We start from the raw sequence: 9,517 nt of genomic DNA, 5'->3' as shown, positions 1-9,517 counted from the left end.
CTTCCCGCTGCGCTGAAGGAGCCACTGGAGTGTTGACATTGTGAGAGCAGATTACGAGTGACATTCAGTCTCTAGTCTCATGGGGCAAAGCCCTAGCTGACCCGTTCTTGAACCGGACAGTATACAGTTACACAAAAAGTTTGTAAGCTTCTATAATGCTCTGTGATTTTTAAAATGCGGCTGTATTAGTCAAACTCTTTTTCAGCTGTTAATGTGTTAATCTGCAATATTAGCCACCCTGCTGTAAGAACTGAGGGAAACATGACATTAAATTAAATTGATATCTAACGTATAAAAGGTAACAAGCAGATAGGGCAATTTAGGGTAGCCAAAAGCATAAAAAATCTTACAGAAATTAGGCAATTTAGGGCAGCTGAAAATAAAAACTTTAGATAAATAGGGCAATTTAGGGCACACAGAAATCCAAAGAGAAAATAACTTTCCTGATTTATAAGGCAAACACTACAAACCAGCATGAAGTGCGTACCAGAGCTATGCTCGAAATTATTCTGATTTAATTCTATGGAAAATGTATTCATGAAAGAAGGTCTAAGTGGCAATTCTTTTGGAAAACTGCAAAACTGGAAAAGTGTAATTTCTCATTGAGTCACACATTTTGGAGAGAAGAACAATGTTTTCATCCATAAAGAGCAGTGCTCTTCTTTCCTTCATTTTTATTCCACCCTCTGTGCCACAAGTTGTGGCTGAGTAGTACTGAAGCTCAACATATGTCAGTGATCTCTGAGCTCTCTTTAAAACAGAATGACCCAGAGCTATACAGGCTGACAGGGTTGATTCTCCACACTAATCTGTTTCCCTGCATTTCCAGAGTTCTTTTAAGGATGTTGGTGAGAACCATGGTAAAAAAAGGAAATGCCATATATTTTAGTCGGGGGAAAAAAGTTGTCCCCTTATGAAACGTAACAGGGTTGATAGTTTTTCAATTGAATCTGGCATTACATGCCTTGTGCTCAAGGTGCTTTTTAAAAATAACATTGAATGCTGATATTTCTACAAATATCCACTTTTCAAATGCTGACCTGGTCTGGTCTCACAGAATCACAATTCTATTACTACAATTTTTGCAAAGTGATTTTTACATGAATTTTACATATTGCAACAATTTCCTGGTGAAATGCACACTAGAGGCACTACAACAACAATGACTTTAATTTCCTTTCACAAAAATCACAGGTAAAACAGCAGATTATCAGTTTAAAAACATTTACTTTTTTACCTGTTCCTCTACAATTCTAACTTAGGCCAACAAAACACTTTCCCATGGTGCATGACTTGTAAAGCAATACATTCTAAGTAACGTCTGCAATAAATAACCAACAACATTTACAAGCTTGTTGGAGTGCAGCCAAATTGTGTAATAGCTCAACTGATAGAAATGACACTTGTGATACAAAAGACAAGATAGACAAGAGTGTCATAGATGCACCAAAAAAATGATGTGGTTGCTTCAACAAGTGCACATTTCACTTTACATTTGCTTATTATGGCACTATCAGTTAGGTTTAGGTTTAAGGTTTAGGGTAGGTAGGTAGGTTTGTTGATTTAAAACTCGATAGAGCATTAACCTTAAAAACCTCAACCTGTTTGGGAGAACAACTCGCTTTTAGTGCCACTCAATGGACATTTCACCTCTGAACTGCTGCGATACATTTAAAGAAACACGTAATGTCATTTTGCAAAAATGTTGCCACAGTCGTGTGGTTTCATTGTGGTAACAAAGCAAACATTCTACGATCATCTTCTTATGAAAAACCAAACATTAACATAAAGGTGACAAAGACTTTATTCTGCCTTGAGTTCATTTGTTGAAAAACATTTTTTTTATTTTTTTTTTTTATGTTATGTTAAATTAAATACTTTGATGCATTTGATTTGTTCCTTTAATGTTTCACAATTAATATTAATGCATTCTGGATGTCAAATAAAGGATCTTCTGCATTAGCTGAATCAATTGCAGGTTCGCTCCATCTCCCCCTCAACAGGCAGCATCTGCAACCAATCCAAAACACTATGTAGGTCAAGTTCCCACCATCCTGCATAAAGACTGGTTGAGGACTGGCACATCCACAAAATCTCTCGCTTTCATTATACAATATAATTTCAGCTACAGCTAAAGGCTGAACAGTTCCCACAACTGGGATGAGAAATTGGGTACTCAATTCTAAGGACATAACAAGCAATAATTGTGCATGAGGTCACGATCAGGAGTGACAAAATAAACGAATCAGTGGATGAGAGCAAGGCCTCAACTGAGCAATGAGAAGTGACTAGTTCCAAAAGACCAGTCCAGAGATGGGAGGCCCGGTTGAGCAAACCAGCATAGTCAACCAGCTTCACCAGAATGTCCATATTGGTTGACTAGCATTTTTGGCTGGTGATGAGCTCGTCTATGCAGGCCCACTTGATAGACCAGCACCAATTTAGCATTAACCAGCCTGGACCAGCATGGAAATTCATGTTGGTCTTATACTTTGCTTCATTTCACATTTGTCATAATAGCAGCCTCACTCATCATACGACTCCAACAAGCTCTCATACAGGAAGGAAGCTTCAACTGAAACAGCAGCTCAGCCAGGAGGCTGAAATGGTCCAGCGAAATACAGAGATGGAGAGCAAAACAGAGGAACAGTGAAGGATGAGTGAGAGAGAAAGACAGAGGGAGATTCAGAAATCCTTATTCAGCAAAGCTGAGTACAAAAAAGCTTTTATCCTGTTCATCTGCATTACCTCGATGGACACTGACAGACACAAGCAAAGCTTTGTCAGGAAAAACACTTGGTCAATCAAAATCAGTGAATATAGTCAGCTCCACTTTATGTTTTGAACAAAGGTCATCTTGGGGTTACCCACACATCTCTTTATAAAGAGGTCAAAGGGGTGTTGATATTTTGTCAATATCAGTTGGAGGAACTTGCTGTTCTTGTGTAGAGTAATCCTACAATATATTCCACTGAGAGAAACACCCACCAAGTACTGGCTGTAATGCGTGTGTTCCACATGTTTCTTAGACAAACAGCGATGCACAGTTGGGGGTGGAAAAGAGCTTCTTTTATATGAATGTTCCATTCAGTGTGCATACAGTATAACATGAGAATAGAAAGGGAGTTTTTACTGTTGTAAAAAAAAAAGACAAATAATTTAAGATAAGGAGAAGAGTCTCTTCCTCATAAATTACAATACTGTCAGGAATGCCCCACAAAATGATCTGTGCTTGTTTACAAATCAATTGTCATCAACAAATCAGCGTGTGCTTGCATATGTTATTATTTTGGATGAAAAGGAGACAAATAATGAGGTGTAATGGAAGAAATATGCTATGATGTTTGAAGAGAAGCAGTGACTGCAGGCAGAGTGCAGCAAAGAGAACATATGGTATTCATCAGAGGTGAGGAGTGTCTGCAGTCCTGTGCTTGGCAAAGGATCTGCCACAACTCGCTACCCCTGGACCGCAGAAGGGCCAGTATGTTTTTACTCATCCTGAGAGAAATAAAAGTGAAAATAAGTTCAATTTTCCCATAAAGTTTACCCAAATATAATGATAATGTTTCACAGATAGTTGTATTGTTCTTGTGCATGCTTTGGGAGCAACTTTATGTTGTTTAAATAGATAAATAAATAACAGATATTAAGTCTTAATTAATCTAGGGACATTGTGGACCTTGTCACACAGACATTTACTTTACATTAGTGTACAATAATTGTGAACATATGTTCTATTGATTTATGTTCAGTATTCTTGGACAAACCCTGTTATATTTACATTACAAAGCTTAATTGGAAAAATTTATTGACGTTGCTACGTTTACACACCACATCCACACTAGAACATTGTTTTCTTCCACCAAAAATGGAGCATTTCGAAAACGGATTAGTGTGGATGTGGCCTAAATGCTCTAAAGTGTCTAACAGATTTTCGAATTAGGATTACAAGAAGCCTAGACCATGTCCTCACTGAAACATTTCCGCTGGAAAATACATTAATTTTGCTAGAGCTGCATTTTCCTCCAACGAAAATAGAACTTTTAGAATTGGTCTCAATAGAGCTGTTCAGGTTGTAGTCCCAAAATCCAGAAGAGAATTAGCATTCTTCAAGCCATGGGTTCCCTCTAGAGTTTCCTATGTTTTTATAATGGCAGTTTTAGATTTATGAGTAAAAGAGGTCTGTGGTAACATTACTTGAAGATACTTGGGTGTTTTGTTCTACAATATAAATTACGCTCAGTCATACCCAAAACTTTGGGGTATAACTGAGGGTATTTGAAGCCACCATGTTTTTTGGTATGTTGCTAACAAGTTGCTAGATAAGAACTATAATTTGTTTCCATTTCGTCAGGCACATCCATCTACATGCTTGTGGTAGTTGTAGTCCTTATTTGGCAACTTGTTAGCAACATACAGTAAATAATTTTTTTTTTTTAAAAACACGGTTGCTTCAGATTTCACGTTTAAGGTATGACTGTGTGTAATTTATGTTGTAAAACAAAACATCAGTATATCTTCAAATAATGTTTACCACAGACCTTATTTTACTCATAAATTGAAAAACCTAATTATAAAAACCCATAGAAAATTCCAGAGGGAACCCATGGTGAATTAGCCATCATGGCTGAACAGCTCTATTGCCACAGAATTTGGAAAAGGTTGACGCTAGGAAGCTGAATACTGAGTTTTCAAATGAATACGGATTAGAGTGGATGTGGCCTAAACCTTGCAGATGCAGTTATTTCTTGTTAGTGTTAGTGCTGTTATAATTTGTAGGAAATTCTACATGGTTTAACATTCTCTTTCACTGACCTTTACAACAACTCCTAATTTATCATTTTAGATATGCAATAAGATTTTGTGTGTATAGCTGGCATTGAAATGTAAAGCAACACAGATGGGATACAGGAACATAGACCAACAAGCTCTTGCTATTAGTTGAATTCCACAAGAATGTGCTGTTGAATTGTGGACATGGATGTGTCTGAATCAGGTTTTTTTGTTTTGTTTTTTTGTTTTGTTTTTTGTTTTGTTTTTTTTGTTTGTTTTTTTTTTTTTATCAGAAAAACATATTGAGGACACAAAAATGAGTTTTGACATAAAAATCAAATATGTAGCAGGAGTTTCTGGAAATGCTTATCTTTTCATTGTGAACTGGTGAATAACCGTGGCTAACTGATGACTAAAACTTTCAGGACCAAATTAAAGGTGCACTCAGTGATTTTTTTTCCTTGTTAAAAAAGTTTTACTCCTAAAGAAATGAATTGTAATTTTGAAACATATGTATAAAATCATGAACACTCACATGAGATGAGGACTTATTTCATATCAGTTAGGCTACCTTATGAAAGCAGTTTTATTCTACATGGGGCAGGGGCACTCTCCTGGGGGCTGCCATGTTGGAAGCACATGACCAGCCAAACTCTACTCACTGAATCTCAGTAACCATCTTATTATGGGACACTTTCACTCTTGGATTACATTAATCATGGCTGATTGTGAACAGTAAATCTCTAGAATGGAATCTTTAATTGAAAAATACAGATTTTGAATTATGCTGCATCCACACCACTAGGTATCAGTAGATGACCAAGAGGACAAAAACACAAAAGTTACTGAGTGGATCTCTGTAGGTTGCGTCCGAAACCAAAGGTAGCTGTCTTGTTGCCTCGCTGCCCTATCAGTCAATGACAGCGTTTGCATACGAAGGAACCTTCGGAAACTGGTTTTGGACAGGCTACTGAGGCAGCATAATGTCACATCGTTGCTAGGATACCAGCAACTGATTATCACCATTTGGTGTCCACAAAAGGTAACGGGTCTGTTCATTCAGTCCAACTGAACCACAATGGTCTAATTATCTACAACAAAATCAAGAGACTTTTATTTGTAAGTGTATATTTCAAAACTAAAATACTATTTTCTCGGTAGAAATGGAATCAAAAGTTGGAAAAAGTGGGGAAAAAAGTACATTTATACGCAAATTCTTCGGCCGCCTTTTTTTTTTTTTTCTTCAGCTCATCCGCCGTGGATTTGGGAGCACAGGATTGTGGAATTTCATAGGCAGCAAAGGATACATCTATGCTGCCTTCAAAAATCTATCAGATAAAAGTATCTCAGTAGACAGGATTTGACACGAACATTAGATTCGGATGTGCCATGGTCCCTTCCTACCTTCATATACAGCCTCCGGAGGCAGCATTTTCCTGGTTTCAGACACAGCCAAAGAATGACTCCAAACACATAAGCTGTGTCCCAAATGACACACTATACACTATGCACTTACAAAATGTACTATGCACTCAGCGATGTAGTGTATGAATTTTCAAATTGTAGTTTCATCCCAAGTGAAACACTTAACAGTTTTTTACTACATGGAAGTGTTCGCCGTTTAACAGCTGATGGAAGTGACATTTCAAACCCAAGTGTTGTGTTGCCGCTAGCTTTAGCGCACTATCCACCCTCAGTTCCACACTTATATAATAATATACTGTACATATTCACACAGCATGGTATGATGGTAAAGCATTTAACTCACTTTTGTAAGGTGCTGTATTCACAGAAGTTTCACTAGTTTTCATATTCTCAATTATTTACAATTGTTTTGCCTATCGCTGCCTGTAACTCCGCCCCTTACACTATGTAAGGCAAGCCACGAGCGCTGAGTTCATGGCTGTGCCTCATTTGGAAGAATGCGTCCTCCGGAGGTCACATTTGTCGGCCGCATCCGTCATCAAATGCGGCCTTCAAAAGTGACCTTCTTTCATGGGAATTCGGAGGATGCATGAGGTGTATCCTTCGTGGGCACTCACAACCCACAATTCTTTGCTTCAACAGAAATGTCTAAATGCCCGTAAATATTGATGTTCAAACGCAAGGAATGTAAATACCCAAGTTGAAGTACCTCAGTAGATGGGTGCAGAGCATATAATATGTATAATTATATGAATATATAATTAAAATAAAGTATTAGACTAAAAGTACACCTGTAAAATCTATTTTCTTTTCTCTTTACATCATTATAACTCTCCTAAATTTTACCTCATACATTCCCTTCCAGAGGGACTTTGTTCCCTTCTCACTCAAAGCGCTGGCGCTTGCTAAAGAGTGGCATGCTGTCATAGCAACCATTTTCCGTTTGTCCTACGAAGGCCGTCTCGTTTAAACGAGACTTGTTTAAAGGAGGACGCTTAGTATACTGCAGCCTTCAAAGGACGCATCCTACCTAGCACGCAGCCTTCCAAACGAGACACAGCCCATGAAGTGTCCAACATTCCACACTACGTTTCATGGTTGAAAAAGTGCATCATCCGGGTACTTACCATCTCCTCAATCGGCTGTACTGCAGTTTAGTGTTTTTGGATCGTTCCAAAAACACTATGACAAAACGTTGTTACAAATCTGTCTAAGAACATTAAGCATACAAAGAACTCCAGACAATAAGAGCTGTGGAAAATCAGATATGATCTAAGAGCTTTATCGTTCGTGCCACTGTATGTCTGTCCCTCACAGCCTCCTTGTCATTCCCATTAAAAATAAAAGATGGCGCTTGAAGAAGGTCTATCGTGTAAATATGTGAAAAGTATTATTTGCCAAATATACATATACATTAAAATAAATGTATAGATCAGACTGGATTCATTATATTAAATTAGGCTTCTTATGTTTTATTACTCATTTTCGAGCATTCTTCAAAAATAGGGCAAAACAGTCATACATTGCGCAAATTCTGAAATAAATAGGGGCCTACACTAAAAGTTTGGAATAGCGACTGTAATTGTTTTGATTTTTATGTTATAATTCTATTACATTTGTCAAATAGTAATGTTATTAATTTCCTTTGATTATCTGTCAAATGTATCTGATGCGTTGGTGTGCCAAATTGTCTTTTGCCTTTTTGAAAACGTCTTCATGGGACAATAAATCTCCTAATTCATCTTATGACATCATTTTGTGAAGGCTAATGAAAAGTGTTTCTTTGACTGTACGAATTTGTACAAGGTATAAAATAGCGTAGCTTTCGTTACTGTGGGTATGAGGTATTTTAATAGTCATTAAACCTATAATTTAACTCCTTGTATCCAATAAATGAGATCATCAAAAATTTCTACTGGCATCTAGTGGTGAAAATCAAACATTACAACTCATGGATTACACTACATGACTACATAATGGCTTGTTATTATTACTCAGAAATGTGTTCGTAACGTGGATGCATGAAAACTACATTAACTGACTTAATGATAGAAAAATATGCTGAAATCTAATCAGCTAACAGTTTTGGTATTTATCGGCCTATGTTGGACCGTTTAGATACACCAAAACATCTTCCCATTTGCTATTTTGGTGCTTAACTGCACATTCTGCTTGCCTTAACCCATCTCTTAACTTATATTTTCCATGGCCCAACTACAAAATGTGTTTATCTTTTAATTGCTAAATGGTGACTAGCCGTGTCTGAATGATGATTAACACATTAGGGCCAAATTATAAGGATTGACCTCAAACACATTGTACTGTAAATCTGTGAGATGCATGATTTCCAAACACACTACATTAATCAGATTCAGTGCTGCTTATCAATTTGCAGACATCCAGAGACTTTGCGTTAACCCTACACAAATGTAATTATATAATAGAAAAAATGGCCTCCTTTTTGCAGCGGTCTGTGTTCTTATTAAAATGCAATAACAATGTCTGCACTAAGGTCACTGAGTGAAATATTTTAATATTTGTATATGATGATCAGCAAACACTGACTTGACTTTAAATGGCAATATGGTCAAATTAACATTTACAACATTCGAAACAAGGCAGGAAAATTTTCAGAAATGTGTTCTATTTATATGCTGAAGTTAACATCTTAAAGGTATAGTTCACCCAAAAATGAAACTTCTCTCATCATTTACTCACCCTCATGCAATCCCAGATGTGTATGACTTTATTTTATTTGCAGAACACAAATTAAGATTTTTTAAGAATATCTCCGCTCTTTTAGTCCATACAATGCAAGTGAATGGGTGCCAATATTTTAAGGCTTAAAAGTAATCCATAAGACTCCAGTGGTTAAACCATTGTCTTCAGAGGCAATCTTCAGTCAATCCCCACTGTAAACCTTCACTTTCTTGTTCTTGTGTTTTTGGTGATTTGCATTCTTCATTCATATCACCCCTAACTGGGCAGTTAAAAGAATTTCTACCAACAAAGAACTTAAATATTGATCAGTTTCTCACCCACACCTATCATATCACACTGGAGTCATATGGATTACTTTTATGCTCCATTTATGTGCTTTTTGCAGCATCAAAATTTTGGCACCCATTCACTTGCATTGTATGAACCTACAGAGCTGAAATATTCTTCTAAAAATCATAATTTGTGTTCTGCAGAAGAAAGTCAGTCATACACATCTGGAATGGCATTAGGGGGTGAGTAAATTATGAGAGAATTTGCATTTTTGGGTGAATTATCTCTTTAACACTGGATTTTTTTTTATTGTATAACCTTGCAAATC

Source organism: Myxocyprinus asiaticus, chromosome 5 (assembly GCF_019703515.2).
Source record: "Myxocyprinus asiaticus isolate MX2 ecotype Aquarium Trade chromosome 5, UBuf_Myxa_2, whole genome shotgun sequence".
NCBI lineage: Eukaryota > Metazoa > Chordata > Actinopteri > Cypriniformes > Catostomidae > Myxocyprinus > Myxocyprinus asiaticus.
This window is presented reverse-complemented; position numbering follows the sequence as displayed.